Raw genomic sequence first — 21976 nt, forward strand, 5'->3', positions numbered from 1 at the left:
AGAGGTGTAATGAATAGCATCAAGGATCTGAACATAAACTCTTCCACCAAGTAATCCAACTAGCATCAACTACAAAGAGTAATCAACACTACTAGCAACCTTACAAGTACCAATCGGAGTTGCGAGACGGAGATTGGTTACAAGAGATGAACTAGGGATTGGAGAGGAGATAGTGCTGATGAAGATGTTGATGAAGATGCCTCCCCTCTGACGAGAGGAGTGTTGATGATGACGATGGCGACAATTACCCCCTCCGGGAGGGAAGTTTCCCAGCAGGATCGTCCTGCCGGAGCTCTAGACTGGATCTGCTCAAGTTCCGTCTCGTGGCGGCGGCAAAACCACGAAAAAGCTCCCTCTTGATTTTTCTGGAATGAAACCCTTCATATTGCAAAAGAGGGGGGCAAGTGGGTCGTCAGGCAGCCCACAAGCCTTGTAGCCGCCACCAGGGGGGTGGCGGCTACCAGGCTTGTGGGGCCCTGGTAGCTCCCCTCTGGTACTTCTTTTGCCTAGTATTTTTTATATATTCCCAAAAAAATTCGACGTAAATTTTCAGGGCAATTGGAGTTGTGCAGAATAGAGGACTCAGATTTGCTCCTTTTCCAGTCCAGAATTCCAGCTGCCTGAATTCTCCCTCTTCAAATAAACCTTGCAAAATAAGAGAGAAAAGGCATAAATACGGTACCACCAAGTAAGATAACAGCCCATAAAGCGATAAATATCAACATGAAAGCATGATGCAAAATGGACGTATCAACTCCCCCAAGCTTAGACCTCGCTTGTCCTCAAGCAAAAACCAAGTTCCATAAACATGTCCACATGTTTAGGGACGAAGGTGTCAATAAAACATAATACGTACATGAGGGCATCATGATCACACATAAAACAGCAATACATCATAAAGATTCTTATGGGAAAGTAACAATTCCTTCACAAAGCAAAGTATGAAGCAAAAACCTTACCGAGAAGTAACCAACAACAGTCCAAAGTCATTGAAACAATTGCAATTTATCATAACATCAGAAAGAGTCAAACAAGAGCTTGTAAGGCAAACCCACATACTCAATCATCTCTTTTATTTTCAACAATTGTTACAACTCACGTGGTACTCATGGTATCAAAGTTTCAGCTGGACACGGAGGAAGATAGGGGCTTATAGTTTTGCCTCCTAACTATTTACCTCAAGGGTAAAGTCAACAATAATAAAGCATAAGTACTCAACTCCAAGTTGATATATGAATATAGATCTTTCCCAAGCATGTGACGGTAGCCAAGACAAAGGCAAAAATAGGGAATTGGTGAAGATCACCATGACTCTTAGAAGGGCAAAAGGTAAAGGTACAAGATAGGCCCTTCTCAGAGGGAAGCAGAGGTTGTCATGCGCTTTTGAGGTTTGAATGCGTGTCCTCTTAGTGCGGAGGAAAGTCACTTTATATTGCCTCCTGTGATAAAGAACTTTATTATGCAGTCTGTCACTTTTCTGTCTTCCTCATCACAGGTTCGTATAAAGCTTATTTTCCACACACTAATAGATCATACATATTAGAGAGCAATTTTTATTGCTTGCACCGATGAAAACTTACTTGAGGGATCTTATTCAATCTATAGGTAGGTATGGTGGATACTCATGGTAAAACTGGGTTGAAGATGTGTGGATGCACAAGTAGTATCTCTACTTGGTGCGGGAGTTTTGGCTAATATGAGGTGGAAGCAATCGTCACATGCTAAGGGATCTCTAATCATATAACATTGTTTGGAACCAAGCAAACACAATTCATTATGTTGTCTTCCTTGTCCAACATCTACTCCTAAGCATGTAATAGTTTGGTGAGTGCTCACAATTGTAAAAAGTGTCTAAGATGATATATTTATATGTGAACCTCTCTTTCCTTATTACTTCTTATTAATTGCAACAATGACTGAGGTCTATGTTGATTTATCCTCAACAAGTTTCAATCATCATACGTGTCAGATGTGAAGCTATCACTTTCCATAAGATCATCTCATGATCTTTCATGCTATCGTTCTTTTCATACTTTTGATCACTACACAAAGCAAAGCCCTTGACTAAGATACTCTTTATTATATAGCTTGCAAGCTCGAATACATCGGGGGAGACACCAGGTAAAAGACTCAAACTAAACAATAAATACTTATTCCACTAAGAGAAGAAATAAAAACTGAAAAGGAAAGAACTAAAACAAAGGTAAAAGCAAAAGATATAAAGGTGATACGATACGAGGGCAACTCCCCCAAGCTTGGCCGAAGCCAAGGGGATTGCCCATACCAATGATTAGTTGTCTTCCTTTGGTGGTGATGGTGGTGGAGTTGTTAAAGCAATCTTGAGCTTGTCTAATTTTCACTTGAGCAAAAAATTCTGCTCCCTTAGATCATCATTTTCCTCCTCAAGTGCAACACTCTATGGCAAAGCTCCTGCTTACTCTCCTGCAAGAAACGAGAGGGGATAAATATGGTCTTAGGCTTCTTCCTGGAGTTGGGGAGGGTTGACTTCTTGAACTCCACATGGGTGTTTGCAGGTTGAGGTAAAGGAGCCTCCTCTTCATCGGAACTCGTTTGCTCTTTCCCCTTGGGCTCATAGTCCTCTTCCTCGTCAGTGGTCCAGCCATGTGGTTCCTAGTCCCCATTAATCCTAGAGTCAGCAAGATCATCGGCCACATAGATCTCTTCTTCTAAATCTTGAGAAGACATCTTGACCTAAATCTGCGGCAGACAACAGGCTCGAAATGAAAAACAGAGGAAAACTGCGCGATACAGAGATCTAAACCTTCGGGCGTATATATAATGATTTTTTCTGGACCATAAGGAGTGCTCCACAAGAAAACGGAGTCCGGGAGGCACACGAGGTGCCCACAAGCCCTGTAGCTGCCGCTAGGGGGTAGGTGGCGGCTACCAAGCTTGTGGCCGCCTCGTGCGCTCTCCGGACTGCTTTTTATTTTTCTAATTTTCCAAAAATTCCAAAACGGAGGAAATTTCCTATTGGAAAAGCTTCGGTGTCCAATTACTTACCGAAACAGATACCTCTTCGTTTTCAGGGTCTGAAACAGGCTGATAAACATCCCTTATGTACTCCTCTGGAATTATGATATTGATGATATTGGTCTCAACATTTATGGGAGTACCAGAGATATAATGCTTGATTCTTTGCCCATTTACCACTCTAGGAAAATTTCCTTCCGTGTTATTGATTTTGATGGCACCGGAACGATATACTTCCTCGATAACGTAAGGACCTTCCCATTTAGAGAGAAGCTTGCCTGTGAAGAATCTTAAGCGAGAATTGTATAGCAGGACATAATCACCTACATTGAACTCTCGTTTCTGTATTCGTTTATCGTGCCATCTCTTAACCTTTTCCTTGATCAACTTGGCATTCTCATATGCCTGGGCCCTCCATTCATCTAACGAGCTGATATCAAACAACCGCTTCTCACCGACAAGTTTAAATCGAAGTTGAGCTTTTTTATTGCCCAATAAGCTTTGTGTTTTAGCTCAAGAGGTAAATGACATGCCTTACCGTAAACCATTTTATACGGCGACATGCCCATGGGATTCGTATAAGCAGTCCTGTAAGCCCATAGTGCATCATCAAGTTTGCTGGACCACTTCTTTCGAGAACTATTGACAGTCTTTTGTAGGATCAATTTGATCTCCCTATTACTCAACTCCACTTGACCACTAGACTGAGGATGATAAGGATATGCAACTCTATGGTTGACATCATACTTAGCGAGCATCTTGCGGAAAACACCATGAATGAAGTGTGAACCGCCATCAGTCATCAAATATCTAGGGACTCCAAATCTTGGGAAAATGTCTTCTTTAAGCATCTTAATAGAGGTGTGGTGATCAACATTTTTAGTGAGGATAGCTTCTACCCACTTAGTGACGTAATCCACAACAACTAACATGTGAGTGTACCCATTAGAACTCGGGAAGGGTCCCATATAATCAAAGCCCCATACATCAAACGGTTCAATGACAAGTGAATAGTTCATAGGCATTTCCTGACGCTTACTGATGTTCCCTATTCTTTGGCATTCCTCACAAGACAAGACAAAGTTACGGTCATCCTTGAAGAGAATGGGCCAATAGAAACCTGATTGCAATACCTTATGAGCAGTTCTATCTCCAGCATGGTGTCCTCCGTAGGCTTCGGAATGAAAATTCTGGAGGATCTGTCCCTGTTCATGTTCATGCACACAACGTCTAATAACACCATCTACTCCTTCCTTATAAAGGTGAGGATCATCCCAAAAGTAGTGTCTCAAATCAAAGAAGAATTTCTTCTTTTGCTGATAGGTGAAACTGGGTGGTATGTATTTGGCTACGATATAATTTGCGTAATCAGCATACCACGGTGCACTATGTGAAGTGCGGATGACATTTAATTGCTCATCAGGAAAGATGTCATCAATAGGTCGTGGGTCATCAAGGACATTCTCTAGCCTAGACAAGTTATCTGCTACAGGGTTATCAGCACCCTTTTGGTCAACGATGTGCAAATCAAATTCCTGTAGCAGGAGAACCCATCTGATCAGCCTAGGCTTAGCGTCCTTCTTCTCCATAAGGTACTTAATAGCAGCATGATCAGAGTGAATAGTGACTTTGGAATCAACTATATAAGATCTGAGCTTTTCACATTGTAACATCCCAAATTTTGGAATGTTAAAATAATTATTAGATTGTTTGTTTGTTTGCTTGAGTGATTGAAACTTGTGTGAAATCTGAAACTTTTCAAAAACTTTTGAATGAGAGGGAATAAAATGACTTTCCCCATATCCGATGAATTCAAATTCAATCTTTTAAAAGCAATAAGAGAAGATGACATGACTTCTTCAACTATAAAGAATTTGAATGGAGCTGGCATTTGAATTTCCTTCGATTTTAATTTGCAAATTCTATTTTCCCTCCACTCAAGAAATGTCGGGGAATAATATTCTGTCAAACAGAAAAGAGAGGAGGAACATGACCCTCCAAAGCCAGGGCATTTGTTGAAGTATTTTGAGCCAAGGAAACAAAATTTAATTTGAGAAAATAATTGCAAAAAGAAATAATGCTTTTAGGGATTTTTTTTGGAAAAACATTTTTTTAAGTTTTTATTTTGGCCATGGAAAAATGCCCATCATTTAGATTTTATTTTTCTGATAATTTTAGTATATAGAAACTCTATATTCCGAATTGATTTGATTTCCCTTTTATCGTTTTAGTTTCCTAGTTTTGAAAAAGGAAAGAAATCGTGTTTAAATGGAAATAAACGGTGGCCCATTAAGACCTTCCAAAAAGTGGCCCAACGGGATCTTCTTCTTCTTCTATCTCCTTCCTCATGTGCACAGGACCTTCCTTAGCCATGGACAGAGAAATCCTCACTTCCGGAATTCGCGAAGTTCTTTCCCTCCTAGCCTCTCCCGTCGCCCCTATAAGAAGGCCCCGGTCCTCCTCGTTCCATTCCCGTTGGAACTGCCGCCTCTCCCCACCTCCTCCTCCCCCTGTGGACCTCGCCGGAGTCGGCCACAAGAACTCGCCGGCGACCTTCCCCATCGGCCCTGCACCCCCTCCCCACCCCGCCGACTTTCCCCATCGCCCCTGCACCTCCTCCACCACCCCACCCCGTCGCCCCCCCCTGCATCCCTCCCCATCCCCACCGAGCTCCCTGCCAGGAGTTCCTCGCCAGGACGCTAGGAGCACCGGAGCAGCCCCTGACGCCCCTCGCCCCTGCTTGACCAGGAGCTCCCTGGAGCCTCGCCGCCACTCCCCTACGTCGCCCGCACCCCCCCGGCGGCAACCCCACCCCGCCGGAGTTGTTCCCCCCCTCGCCGGAGTGCCTCCTCCTCGCCACTGCTTCTCTGAAGCACGAGGTAACCCCCTCTCATTTACTTTTTTTTCTTTTTCTTTTCTTTTGTTTTACTTCTACCGTTAGATCTAGAATCAACGCGGCAGATTAGAAGCCCCGATACCCTTTCGGTTTAGTTAAGAAAATCACTCAGATTTCTATTACATTAGTTTAGCCGAAGCGGTTTTATTATATTTCGGCCGTTTGCTTATATGTCTCGCAGCAAACACCCCTTTAGCCAATCAGAGAGCACCACGTGGACCCCTTGTTCACTAGTTGGATTTTTTCTATTTTCAGTTTAATTCAAAAACAGAGGCAGGTTCAATTTTCTTTTGATCATAACTTTTGATCCACAACTCCAATGGAGTTGATTCTTTTTCCAGTAGATCAAAAAATTTCTGTAGTTTTTAAAAACATATAATTTGTCTATGTTTGAAATTTGCAAATTTGAATTAGATCAGATTTAGTGTAAACCTTGTTTTGCCTATTCCAGGAGTTTAAAAATAGCTTTTAATTTGATTCCTTCTGCTACTGATCACTAGTGATCTTAGTTATCAGTGGTAAAAAATTCAGATTTATTTGAGTATTTTAGCTCATGGTTTCTTGTGAAACAATTTCTGTTTCACCTCTTTTAGGATTGTGACTAATTTCCTTTCTTTAGTTGTTTTTAAATTATTTTCTTTTATATTTCAGAAAGATTATTGTTTTGTTTATGTTAGTTAACAGTAGTTTTGCAACAAGTTTTGATTTTATTTTTATTTGTTATCATGGAATCAATTCTAGTTCCTTAGTAACTTGCAATTGGTTTCTCCACTGTTTCAAATCCCGTTTGGAATTACTTTCAAATAGTTTTGTGAAAAATACTTTATTTTATCTTAGTTAAATTTATATCTTAGTTCCTTGTTATTATTTTCTGTTAGACAAAAACTATTTAGTGTTTGATGTAGTAGAAGACTCCCTAGTCTTATTTGAAGTTTCTTTCGGATTCCTATTCGCTCTCTCTTTTGTTTTGATTGCTAGAATGATTGCTAGTATGAGTGCTTATGTGAATGATATGTTTGTGATATAGATTTCATCGGAGAGTGACGAGTAGTCTATCCAGTTATTTCTCGAGAAATTCTTCTTCGTCAACATCACCAGGCAAGTCACTTTGATCATACTATCACCTATGTTTTATGCATCGTAGTTCTACCATCCTATGCCCAATTGCATGCTGCTTAGGTACTTGGAAATTTTAGTATAGATTGTAGTATCATGTGGTAGGCACACAACAACCCCGATACTTGGCCCTGGGACGACAAATTTCATATTGCTATGCTTGAGTAGACGGGAATTCAGTTTAGTGCATAACACGAGTGATGCGAGGTTGATGAAATAATCAAGACCGGTTAAGATAAGATCTTCAAGACCTCGGACGCAATGCAACTCTGGGTGAAGGACGGTTGATCGGCTCCCTGGAGAAACCAGTGGATGACCCGGGATGCTGGGGACGGCCATGACATCCTGCGGAAAGCTTCACCCAGGCTCAAAGAGACGGACGACTATTTTCAAGACCCAAGGCTTACCTGCACAACCAGAAGTCATTATGGGCTCTGGCTTGGTTGGACAACGCGGCGACTCTGGACAGGCGGTGCTAGCAGATGTAGAAGAACGGTAGGAATGGATGGGCACCGACAGGGATTCAGAGGGACCCGTTGAAAGACCATGTTTTGATCATCCAGTCTTCAAACACCCTGGAGTGCGAGGACATACCCGAAGGCGATCAAATCTTGTGGGGAACGTGTGCAAAACTCTCCAGAGTACTCACACCTAATCGATTAGCCGTGTCCACGGGCATGGACAACTTGAGCCAAAGGAACTGAAGTTATCTGAAATTCTCAACACAAATAATAATATTGATGTGGGAATTATTGACAACTCGGGTACGAGAACTGGTTGGCGGAACCATCTCGTTAACAACGAACAACGTAGTAACATTTTGCTTTTAAGCCTCTCTTGATGTAGGAGAAAACTTGCTTTTCGCTAAAAACTTATAGCCCCACCTGCCATATATGCATATAGTATAGATGATTACTTTTCACCCCTCTCTTATGTGACTTGCCGGCATATTCAATATGCTGACCTACACGGCTGCAACGTCTTATGTTGCAGATATTTTTCTTCGACGAGTAAGAGTACGATTCAGGGTTACGGTCTACACTCAACTTGTCGTTGGTGTTTATTGGGACTCCACTCCCTTGACCGCTTCCGCTGACATATTTAAGGTATATATATCAGTTTTACGCTATTTACATGTGATTGGACTTGATATATACATTGATGTACTGTGTGTGCCAACATACTGATCCAGAGATGGCACAGAAACACAGAGGCTTGACTCGTTTTGAGTCGGGTCGCTACAGAAATGGTATCAGAGCACATGTTGACTGTAGGACGTGACCCTAGAAACTGGAATTTCTTAGGATAGGATCTCTCAAAAATCTTATTTTCGAGAACACCTTTCACTCCTGATCTCTTCTGATTTCATCAAATGTTCTCTCTCACCTCAAATAGTTATACAATCCCCTTACCCCTTTGACCTCATGAAGAATCAACGGAGTTCTACTTCAAAGTAAAGAGGATTTCACCACGCGTTTGAAGAATTGAAGCTACACCAACAGAAGACTCTCAAGACCCGAAGAGCTCACAGACCCTGAAGTGTTTGTATAATTATATGACCATTAGAAGTCCAAACCCCTTTTATGTACCCACGTTAGATACGATGATTTTTGAGCCGTCATTGGTGTGTGTTTTGCGACGGCCACAACTAAAACCTGTTATCAAAAATATTGTTTGTATTGTGTGTATCTCCCTCCCTCTTACACGTCTCATCCCCAAAACCTCAACCCTACCAGATGGAGTATGAAGTTGGACTTGTAGTCTCTGGACCAATGACCCAGCTGGAAGCTGAGATATGGATTCAAAACATGGAGAACCACTTCGGGAGCAACTTGATCTCAAGGAAGTATGGAGTGGAACACGCTCTCCAGCACTTTACCTAAAGTGCTGCTATCTGGTGGAAAATGCACCATGCCATACAAGGATTTAGTGGAGAAGAAACCTGGGACGAATTCAAGAAGACTTTGTTAAGATCCCATCTTATTCAAAAGTGTTATGATAATCCGAAGGAGAATACTTGTGCATGCAAGATCTATGGAGAAACAGGACACACCCAGGAAGAACACAAGGATGGATGCACTCATTGTGAAGAAAATCACCCAGCTGAGGAGTGCCCAAGTAGTCAGGTGACTTGTTTCCTTTGTGAAGGAACCACCCACTACCCAGCTCAGTGTCACATTTACCCCAAGGTGCAACAGGTTGTCAAGCAGCAGAAAGATGGAGTGAAGGAAATCCTCAAGAAGAAGATTCTAGAAGAACCGATGATGAACGGAAATATTGAAGACCCTGATGGACAAGGTCTGACCAGATTTTTCTCCAATGCATGCTACTCATGTGGAGAAGAAGGACATTATTCACAGGATTGCACGAAGAGAAGCCAAGAGTATCTGGGAAACTTCCCGACGGAAGAAGTGGAGTTTGATCCACTTGAAATAGAAGAACTGGCCAAAATAAAGGAGTCCGGAAAGAAGAAAAAGTACCCTCGGAAGAGCCAAATCTCTGCAGGCATAGACCTGAGTCATGTCAGATGTTAGAATTGTATGGACTTTGGCCACCACAAATACATGTGCTCAGGAAGGAAGCCGGGAACCCAAGGAGCAAAAGCAAACAGTAAGACGCCTCGAGACTTGTCAGAACTCATTTGCTTTTGTTGCAAAGAAGCAGGACATTTTGCCAGCGATTGTCCACAAAGGAAGAAAGCTAAAAAGGAGTAGTTAAGTTTTGACTGCGGCAATTAGTGTAATTTGAAGCACTCTTGTTTTTTTTCATGAGATCATGGAGTGAATTTTTTTTGTAACAGAAGTCCCTGACATTGTAATAACATCATGAATAAATGGAATTTCTTGTCTCATGATTGTCTATGTTGAAACTGTATGCGTTGTTTCTCTTCGAACAAAGATCTCTCAACAATTATGAGGATATGAGAAAATACGATCTATGCAGGCATGAGTATAATTCATTTAAGTGTGGTAGTAATCAGTAAACCCACAGGATCCACTGAGTAGGAATGTACCATGATTACCAAGGAGACATATACATTCCTCTGAGTACCTATTTACTGACACCTGCAGATGACAACTCTCTACGAGTCATTCCTCAAGGGCCCAGAAACGATCATGACCCTGACCAGTGACCATGATTACCCAAAAATCCTGAAGGACATGATGAAGCACATTCATCTTGAAGGAGATGCAGTCTACAAAGGCTACCCATTTGTGGAAAATGGAGTGGAACTTTGGTACATGGAAGTACACCTCCACCATGTGAAAGGAGTTTGTCCAAAGACTATGGGGCAATACTTTTTCATTTCACGTGTACCACGAGCAACCTTCTTTGATGCTGTTCGTGAAGCTGCCATGGAGGCCATACGTCAGATCGGAGAAATACTTGAAGCAAGACTCCGTCATACCCAGGAATACCTGAGTGAGGTACGTGCGGAGATGATGGAGATGAAGCTCATGGCCACCATGATGAAGCAAAATATGGATGATTTCAAGGAGCACCTCAGAAAGTTCCAGTGGAACTAAAGTACCTCCAAGAGAGATAGATGAATAAAGTTGGCAGAAATGCTTGACCATACCGAACAATGTGGATGGCAGCATTGTAATAGAGTACTTTTGAATTGGAGTTTTTGAGAAGAAATTAAGGATGTAATAAAGGATTGATTATGAAATGAATATGATTTATGATGGATTGGCAAATGTTTCCTTAGGAACATACGAAAGCCAGAGAGTTGTGAAGATACGATAGATGTTTTGTTCAGCTTGCAAAACCAATGGATTATCCGAACTTCGTTCGTGGACAAGAGAAATTCTGCAATGCTTGTGAGGAGGCCCAAGTGTTAGAATGCGGGATTCGCTAAACCTTATACAGAGAAATGATTTGGGTGCGGAATGGATTGATCACCATGACGACTTACTCTTATCATTTATCTTGCTATTCGGAATGGTAAATCTGAGAGACTTACCCATATAGAGAGACGACGTTCTTTGAAGCTTTTGTTTAAGCCTTAGAATGGTACAAGGAAAGCCCCATGTACATGGCAGTTGTTGTCACGCGTAGGAAATTTTACGGTGAGAATGAAACCAAGACCCCTCTCTCTACAGGATAACCACAAATGGTAGACCACCATGAGAACCATCGATATGTTATTTAGAATTGACCACGAGACTGTCAGTTAAGAAGACCCAGTAACGGAAGAATCTTATATCAACAGAAGAACCCTCATTTTTGATGGAGACGTTATGAATATAACGGAAGATATGAAGACTGTGAGGACTCAGATTCCAAAACCCCAGAGGATTGTTAAAATCTTAAGGGAGCAGTAACCTTCATTTTAAGTGTGGTAGCATCCCACTTTGCAGGAGATTGGAATTGTTAGAAGACCCCCAACCCTAACCTTTCTTTCTAGCCTCTTCGAATCTCGAGGACGAGATTCATTTTAAGTGTGGTAGGTTTGTAACATCCCAAATTTTGGAATGTTAAAATAATTATTAGATTGTTTGTTTGTTTGCTTGAGTGATTGAAACTTGTGTGAAATTTGAAACTTTTCAAAAACTTTTGAATGAGAGGGAATAAAATGACTTTCCCCATCTCCGATGAATTCAAATTCAATCTTTTAAAAGCAATGAGAGAAGATGACATGACTTCTTCAACTATAAAGAATTTGAATGGAGCTGGCATTTGAATTTCCTTCAATTTTAATTTGCAAATCCTATTTTCCGTCCACTCAAGAAATGCCGGGGAATAATATTCTGTCAAACAGAAAAGAGAGGAGGAACAAGACCCTCCAAAGCCAGGGGTATTTGTTGAAGTATTTTGAGCCAAGGAAACAAAATATAATTTGAGAAAATAATTTCAAAAAGAAATAATGCTTTTAGGGATTTTTTTTGGAAAAACATTTTTTAAGTTTTTATTTTGGCCATGGAAAAATGCCCATCATTTAGATTTTATTTTTCTGATAATTTTAGTATATAGAAACTCTATATTCCGAATTGATTTGATTTCCCTTTTATCGTTTTAGTTTCCTAGTTTTGAAAAAGGAAAGAAATCGTGTTTAAATGGAAATAAACGGTGGCCCATTAAGACCTTCCAAAAACTGGCCCAACAGGATCTTCTTCTTCCTCTATCTCCTTCCTAACGTGCACAGGACCTTCCTTAGCCATGGACAGAGAAATCCTCACTTCCGGAATTCGTGAAGTTCTTTCCCTCCTAGCCTCTCCCGTCGCCCCTATAAGAAGGCCCCGGTCCTCCTCGTTCCATTCCAGTTGGAACCGCCGCCTCTCCCCACCTCCTCCTCCCCCTGTGGACCTCGCCGGAGTCGGCCACAGGAACTCGCCGGCGACCGTCCCCATCGCCCGTGCACCCCCTCCCCACTCCGCCGACTTTCCCCATCGCCCCTGCACCTCCTCCACCACCCCACCCCGTGGCACCCCCTGCATCCCTCCCCATCCCCACCGAGCTCCCTGCCAGGAGTTCCTCGCCAGGACGCTAGGAGCACCGGAGCAGCCCTTGACGCCCCTCGCCCCTGCTCGACCAGGAGCTCCCTGGAGCCTCGCCGCCACTCCCCTACATCGCCCGCACCCCCCCGCCGGCGACCCCACCCCACCGGAGTTGCCCCCCCCCCTCGCCGGAGTGCCTCCTCCTTGCCACTACTTCTCTGAAGCACGAGGTAACCCCCTCTCATTTACTTTTTTTTATTTTTCTTTTCTTTTGTTTTAGTTCTACCGTTAGATCTAGAATCAACGCGGCAGATTAGAAGCCCCGATACCCTTTCGGTTTAGTTAAGAAAACCACTCAGATTTCTATTACATTAGTTTAGCCGAAGCGGTTTTATTATATTTCGGCCGTTTGCTTATATGTCTCGCAGCAAACACCCCCTTAGCCAATCAGAGAGCACCACGTGGCCCCCCTGTTCACTAGTTGGATTTTTTCTATTTTCAGTTTAATTCAAAAATAGAGGCAGGTTCAATTTTCTTTTGATCATAACTTTTGGTCCACAACTCCAATGGAGTTGATTCTTTTTCCAGTAGATCAAAAAAATTCTGTAGTTTTTAAAAACATATAATTTGTCTATGTTTGAAAGTTTCAAATTTGAATTAGATCAGATTTAGTTTAAACCTTGTTTTGCCTATTCCAGGAGTTTAAAAATAGCTTTTAATTTGATTCCTTTTGCTACTGATCACTAGTGATCTTAGTTATCTGTGGTTAAAATTGCAGATTTCTTTGAGTATTGTAGCTCATTGTTTCTTGTGAAACAATTTCTGTTTCACCTCTTTTAGGATTGTGACTAATTTCCTTTCTTTAGTTGTTTTTAAATTATTTTATTTTATATTTCAGAAATATTATTGTTTTGTTTATGTTAGTTAACAGTAGTTTTGCAACAAGTTTTGATTTTATTTTTATTTGTTATCATGAAATCAATTCTAGTTCCTTAGTAACTTGCAATTGGTTTCTCCACTGTTTCAAATCCCGTTTGGAAATACTTTCAAATAGTTTTGTGAAAAATAATTTATTTTATCTTAGTTAAATTTATATCTTAGTTCCTTGTTATTATTTTCTGTTAGACAAAAACTATTTAGTGTTTGACGTAGTAGAAGACTCCCTAGTCTTATTTGAAGTTTCTTTCGGATTCGTATTCGCTCTCTCTTTTGTTTTGATTGCTAGAATGATTGCTAGTATGAGTGCTTATGTGAATGATATGTTTGTTATATAGATGTCATCGGAGAGTGACGAGTAGTCTATCCAGTTATTTCTCGAGAAATTCTTCTTCGTCAACATCACCAGGCAAGTCACTTTGGTCATACTATCACCTATGTTTTATGCATCGTAGTTCTACCATCCTATACCCAATTGCATGTTGCTTAGGTACTTGAAAATTTTAGTATAGATTGTAGTATCATGTGGTAGGCACACAACAACCCCGATACTTGGCCCCGGGACGACAAATTTCATATTGCTATGCTTGAGTAGACGGGAATTCGGTTGAGTGCATAACACGAGTGATGCGAGGTTGATTAAATAATCAAGACCGGTTAAGACAAGATTTTCAAGACCTCGGACGCAATGCAACTTTGGGTGAAGGACGGTTGATCGGCTCCCTGGAGAAACCAGTGGATGACCCGGGATGCTGGGGACGGCCATGACATCCTGTGGAAAGCTTCACCCAGGCTCAAAGAGACGGACGGATATTTTCAAGACCCAAGGATTGCCTGCACAGCCACAAGTCATTATGGGCTCTGGCTTGGTTGGACAATGCGGCGACTCTGGACAGGCGGTGCTAGCAGATGTAGAAGAACGGTAGGAATGGATGGGCACCGACAGGGATTCAGAGGGACCCGTTGAAAGACCATGTTTTGATCATCCGGTCTTCAAACACCCTGAAGTGCGAGGACATACCCGGAGGCGATCAAATCTTGTGGGGAACGTGTGCAAAACTCTGCAGAGTACTCAAACCTAATCGATTAGCCGTGTCCACGGTCATGGACAACTTGAGCCAAAGGAACTGAAGTTATCTGAAATTCTCAACAGAAATAATAATATTGAAGTGGGAATTATTGACAACTCGGGTACGAGAACTAGTTGGCGGAACCATCTCGTTAACAACGAACAACGTAGTAACATTTTGCTTCTAAGCCTCTCTTGATGTAGGAGAAAACTTGCTTTTCGCTGAAAACTTATAGCCCCACCTGCCATATATGCATATAGTATAGATGATTACTTTTCACCCCTCTCTTATGTGACTTGCCGGCATATTCAATATGCTGACCTACACGGCTGCAACGTCTTATGTTGCAGATATTTTTCTTCGACGAGTAAGAGTACGATCCAGGGTTACGGTCTACACTGAACTTGCCGTTGGTGTTTATTGGGACTCCACTCCCTTGATCGCTTCCGCTGAGATATTTAAGGTATATATATCAGTTTTACGCTATTTACATGTGATTGCACTTGATATATACATTGATGTACTGTGTGTGCCAGCATACTGATCCAGGGATGGCACAGAAACACAGAGGCTTGACTCGTTTTGAGTCGGGTCGCTACACACATGCAAACACGATTGCTAAAAACTCCTTTTCCGTAGTGGCATAATTTCTTTGGGCACTGTCTAGAGTTTTACTAGCGTAGTGAATAACATTCAACTTCTTGTCAACTCTTTGTCCTAGAACAGCACCAACAGCATAATCACTAGCGTCGCACATGATTTCAAAGGGCAAGTTCCAGTCAGGTGGTTGAACAATAGGTGCGGTTATCAAAGCCTTCTTAAGTATTTCGAAAGCTTCCTCACAATCCTCATCAGAAACAAAAGGAACATCCTTCTGCAAGAGGTTGGTAAGAGGCCTAGAAATCTTAGAGAAGTCTTTAATGAACCTTCTATAGAAACCAGCATGACCTAGGAAACTTCGTATACCTCTGATATCTGTGGGGCAAGGCATTTTCTCAATTATATCAACCTTAGCCTTATCAACTTCAATGCCTCTTTCAGAGATTTTCTGTGCTAAGACGATGCCTTCATTAACCATAAAGTGGCACTTCTCCCAATTCAAGACGAGGTTGGTATCTTTGCATCTCTGTAAGACTCGATCAAGGTTGCTGAGCTAATCATCAAAGGAAGACCCGTAAATAGAGAAGTCATCCATGAAAACCTCGACAATCTTTTCACAAAAGTCAGAGAATATAGGCATCATACATCTTTGAAAGGTGGCAGGTGCATTGCATAAGCCAAAAGGCATACGTCTATAAGCAAAGGTACCGAAGGGGCAGGTGAAAGTGGTTTTCTGCTGATCAGATTGTGCAACACGTATTTGCGAGAAACCTGAATAACCTTCTAGAAAGCAGAAGTGTGTGTGTTTGGATAGCCTTTCTAGCATTTGGTCGATAAACGACAAAGGATAATGGTCTTTCCTGGTTGCCTTGTTCAGTTTCCGGAAGTCTATCACCATCCTATAGCCAGTAATAATCCTTGGTGGGATTAATTCATTCTTATCACTAGGAACGACGGTGATACCTCCCTTCTTAGGTACGCAATGTACTGGACTTAACCAATCACTATGAGTAACAGGATAAATGATTCCTGCTTCCAGAAGCTTTAATATTTCTTTTCTAATGACCTCTTTCATCCTAGGATTTAATCTCCTTTGATGATCAGCAACTGTTTAGAATCAGGATCGGTTTCAATCTTGTGCTGACATAGAGAGGGACTAATACCCTTAAGACCATCAAGACTATATCCAATAGCAGCACGGTGCTTCCTCAGACTTCTTAGTAACTTCTTCTCTTCGTGCTCTGAGAGAAGAGCACTAATAATAACAGGATATATCTCCTTCTCATCAAGATAGGCATACTTAAGAGTATCAGGCAACTCTTTAAGCTCGAATACAGGATCACCCTTTGGTGGGGGAGGATCCCCAAGCAGTTCAACAGGCAGATTATTCTTGAGAATAGGATATTGTTCTAATACAGTTTTATCTATCTCATCTCTTTCCTCCATATGTATATCATTTTCATTCTCAAGCAGATATTGCTCTAAAGGATCCGTAGGAGGTAAGGCAATAGAGGCAAGAGCAATGATTTCATCCCTACCAGACGACTCTTTTTCATGGGGTTGTCTTCCAAACTTGGAGAAGTTAAATTCATGAGACACACCCTCGAAACTAACATTGACAGTCTGCTTAATGCAATCAATGTGAGCATTGACAGTGTTGAGAAAGGGGCTACCGAATATGGTGGGACAAAAGCTATCTTGTGGAGTACCAAGGACGACGAAATCAGTAGGATACTTCATCTTACCACACAGGACATCTACGTCTCCCACAATTCCCAGAGGGCAGATAGTGTCTCTATTAGCTAGCGTAATAGTGAGATCAATGGGTTCTAGCTCAGCAGGTGCAATCTCATCTTTGATTTCATCATATAGGGAACGGGGTATTACACTAACACTAGCTCCCATATCACATAAACCATGGTAACAGTGATCTCCTATCTTGACAGAAACAACGGGCAGGCCAACTGCAGGTCTGTATTTGTCTTTCGCATGAGGTTTAGCAATTCTAGCGGAGTCCTCATAGAATTTGATAACTGGCCCATCTATATCTTCGGCTAAGAGATCTTTGATAATAGCAACACTAGGTTCAACTCTAATTTCCTCAGGGGTGCAAGTGGTCTAATGTAACCCCTACGTATCACAGTTGGAGCTTTAGAATAATCCTTTTTCCTAGCAGGGTAAGGTGGTTTCTCACCGTACGCAAAAGGAACAATAGGATCACTAAAAGCAATGACTTTCTCCTCAACTAGATTGGTTTTTACTATGTTGCTTTCTACAGGAGGATGATACTTAAACCACTTGTCTTTGGGAAGATCAACGTGAGCAGCAAAAGATTCACATAGAGAAGCTACTATCTCAGAGTCAAGTCCATACTTAGCGCTAAAATCTCTAGAAGTATTTGTCTCAACAAAAGATTTAACACAATCAAACTGGAAATTCATACCTGACTCCTTACCTTCTTCCAGCTCCCTATCTTCAGAGTTACGTTCGATTCTTTCCAATAAATTCCACTTGTGGTCAATATCCTTCTTCATGAAAGAACCGATACGAGAAGTGTCAAGCATGGTACGATCTTCATGAGAAAGCCGAGCATAAAAGTTTTGAGTGATAATTTCTATTGAGAGCTCATGATTGGGGCATCAATATAGCATTGATTTAACGCTCCCCCAAGCTTGAGCTATGCTTTCCCTGTCACGAGGCCAAAAGATATAAATATAATTCCAATCACGATGTACTAAATGCATAGGATAGAACTTTTGATGAAATTCCAATTTCAACCGATTGTAGTCCCATGATCCAGTATCATCACATGGCCTATACCATGTCAACGCCTTATCCTTCAAAGATAAAGGAAAGAATTTCTTCTTTACCTCATCCTCGGGCAAACCTGCAAGCTTAAATAAACCACAAACTTCATCTACATAGATTAGATGCAAGTCTGGATGTGAAGATCCATCTCCTGTAAAAGGATTAGCCAGCAGTTTCTCAAGCATACCCGAAGGAATTTCATAAAAGATATTTTTAGTAGGTACCTCAGGTTGAGGAACAACTCCCCCGAACAAACTCCTCAAAGGAACAGTTTCCATAGTGACAACTGACAATAAATTTCAGCACAGTATATACATGTTTCCTTACAAAATTCCACTTACCAAAGGCGCTTCACTCCCCGCCAACGGCGCCAGAAAAGAGTCCTGATGACCCACAAGTATAGGGGATCAATCGTAGTCCTTTCGATAAGTAAGAGTGTCGAACCCAACGAGGAGCAAAAGGCTCTGATAAACAGTTTCCAGCAAGGTAATAACTGCAAGCACTGAAAGTAGCGGTAACAAGTGATGGTGTAGCGAGGTGAAACGTAGCAAGTGAAAAGTAACAAGTAACAAGTAGTAGAAATGGTGCAGAAAGTGGCCCAATCCCTTTTGTAGCAAGGGACAAGCCTGAACAATGTCTTATAGGAGTAAAAACGCTCCCGAGGACACACAGGAATTTCTGTCATGCTAGTTTCATCATGTTCATGTGATTTGCGTTCGTTACTTTGATAGTTTGATATGTGGGTGGACCGAAGCTTGGGTACTTCCATTACTTGGACAAGCATCCCACTTATGATTAACCCTCTCGCAAGCATCTGCAACTACGAAAGAAGAATTAAGACAACGTCTAACCATAGCATTAAACTAGTGGGTCCAAATCAGCCCCTTACGAAGCAATGCATAGACTGGGGTTTAAGATTCTGTCACTCCAGCAACCCATCATCTACTTACTACTCCCCAATACTTTCCTCTAGGCCCAAGCATGGTGAAGTGTTATGTAGTCGACGTTCACATAACACCACTAGAGGAAAAGACAACATACATCATATCAAAATACGGAACGAATACCAAATTCACATGACTATTATTAGCATGACTTATCCCATGTCCTCAGGAACAAAAGTAACTACTCACAAAGCATAATCATAATCATGATCAGAGGTGTAATGAATAGCATGAAGGATCTGAACATAAACCCTTCCACCAAGTAATTCAACTAGCATCAACTACAAAGAGTAATCAACACTACTAGCAACCTTACAAGTACCAATCGGAGTCGCGAGACAGAGATTGGTTACAAGAGATGAACTAGGGATTGGAGAGGAGATGGTGCTGATGAAGATGTTGATGAAGATGCCTCCCCTCCGACAAGAGGAGTGTTGGTGATGACGATGGCGACGATTTCCCCCTCCGGGAGGGAAGTTTCCCCAGCAGGATCGTCCTGCCGGAGCTCTAGATTGGATCTGCTCAAGTTCTGCCTCGTGGCGGCGGCGAAACCATGAAAAAGCTCCCTCTAGATTTTTTCTGGAACGAAACCCTTCATATAGCAAAAGAGGGGGGGTCAGTGGGCCGTCAGGGAGCCCACAAGCCCTGTAGCCGCCACGAGGGGGTGGCGGCTACCTGTCTTGTGGTGTCGTGGTAGCTCTTCTCTCTACTTCTTTCGCCCAGTATTTTTTATATATTCCCAAAAAAATTCACGTAAATTTTCAGGGAAATTGGAGTTGTGCAGAATAGAGGACTCAGATTTGCTACTTTTCCAGTCCAGAATTCTAGCTGCCTGAATTCTCCCTCTTCAAATAAACCTTGCAAAATAAGAGAGAAAAGGCATAAATATGGTACCACAAAGTAATATAACAACCCATAAAGCGATAAATATCAACATGAAAGCATGATGCAGAATGGACGTATCAGAATCCTATTAGGACTCCTTCCTAATTTAGAAAGCCTTTCCACCTTTTGGCTTTTTGCCTTATTCCTCCACTCGAGCCGCATGGGATCTTAGGGGAGGCTTTGGCCAGCCCACTAGGGGCTGGTCTAGCTCCTCTCATAGCCCATGAAGCCTTTAGGTCGTCACACCCTTCCCGGCGGTCCCCCAGTACCCTCCCGGCACTCCCGGTACACTACCGATGAGCCTGAAACTTTTCCGGTGACCAAAACAGGACTTCATATATATCACCCTCTACCCCCGGACCATTCCAGAGCTCCTCGTGATGTCCAGGATCTCATCTGGGACTCCGAACAACCTTCAGTCACCAACACCTATAACTCAACTATACCGAAACATCACCGAACCTTAAGTGTGTAGATCCTTCGGGTTCGAGAACTATGCATACATGACTTGAGACATTCTCCGGTCAATAACCAATAGTGGGACCTGGATGTCCATGTTGTCTCCTACATATTCTATGAAGGTCTCTATTGGTTGAACCTCAATGTCGAGGATTCAGTTAATTCCGTATGCTCTTCCCTTTGTCCTTCGATATGTTACTTGCCCGAGATTCGATCGTCGGTATCTCCATACCTAGTTCAATCTCGTTACCAGCAAGTCTCTTTACTCGTTCCATAATGCAATATCTCGTTCCCAACTTCTTAGTCACATTGCTTGCAAGGCTTGTTGTGATGTTGTATTATCGAGTGGGCCCCGAGATACCTCTCCGTCATACGGAGTGACAAATCCCAGTCTTGATCCATGCCAACCCAAAGACACCTTCAGAGATATCTGTTGAGCACCTTTATAGTCACCGAGTAATGTTGCAACATTTGATACACACATGGTATTCCTCTGGGGACCGGGAGTTGCATGATCTCATGGTCATAGGAACAGATACATTCACATGCAGAAAACAGTAGCAATAAACTAACACAATCATATGCTATGTTTATAGTTTAGGTCTTGTCCATCACATCAATCTCCTAATTATGTGATACCGTTATCAAGTGACAACACTTGTCTATGGCCAGGAAACCTTGACCATATTTGATCAACGAGCTAGTCAACTAGAGGCTCACTAGGGACATTGTGTTGTCTATGTATCCACACATGTATTTGAGTTTCCAATCAATACAATTCTAGCATGGATAATAAACGATTATCATGAACAAGGACATATAATAATAACCAATTTACTATTGCCTCTAGGGCATATTTCCAACAGTCTCCCACTTGCACTAGAGTCAATAATCTAGTTCACATCACTATGTGATTGCAATGAATCTAACACCCATACAATTCTGGGGTTCGGTCATGTCTTGCTTGAGAGTGGTTTTTAGTCAACGGTTCTGAACCTTTCAGATCCGTGTGTGCTTTACAAATCTCTATGTGCTCCTATACATGCTGCTACCATGCACCATTTGGAACTATTCCAAATGACTGCTCCACTATATATACGAATCCGGTTTACTACTTAGAGTTATTCAGATTAGTGTCAAAGCTTGCATCGACGTAACACTTTATGATGAACTCTTTAATCACCTCCATTATCGAGAAAAAATCCTTAGTCCACTAGTTACTAAGGATAACTTTGACAACTGTTCAGTGACTCAATCCTGGATCACTCTTTGTACCCCTTGACAAACTCACGGCAAGGCATACATCAGGTGTGGTACATAACATGGTATACTTTAGAGCCTACAGCTAAGGCATCGGGGACGACCTTCGTCCTTTCTCTTTCTTCTGCCGTGGTCGGGCTTTGAGTCTTATTCACACCTTACAACACAGCCAAGAACTCCTTCTTTGGTGATCTGTTTTGAACTCCTTGAAAAACTTATCAAGGCATGCATTTGATTGAAAGTTCTATTAAGCGTCTTAATCTATCTCTATAGATCTTGATGTTCAATGTTCAAGTAGCTTAATCCATGTTTTCCTTTGAAAACTCCTTTGAAATAACCCTTTATGCTTTCCAGAAATTCTACATCATTTCTGATCAAAAATATGTCAATCACATATACTAACCAGAAATTCTATAGTGCTCCCACTCATTATTTGGGAAATACAAGTTTCTCAGAAACTTTGTATAAAACCAAAAACTTTGATCATCTCATCAAAGCGTGTATTCCAACTCCGAGATGCTTGCTCCAGTTCATAGAAGGATCACTGGAGCTTGCATACTTGTTAGC

Source organism: Hordeum vulgare, chromosome 5H (genome assembly GCF_904849725.1).
Source record: "Hordeum vulgare subsp. vulgare chromosome 5H, MorexV3_pseudomolecules_assembly, whole genome shotgun sequence".
In the NCBI taxonomy this organism is placed as follows: Eukaryota; Viridiplantae; Streptophyta; class Magnoliopsida; order Poales; family Poaceae; genus Hordeum; species Hordeum vulgare.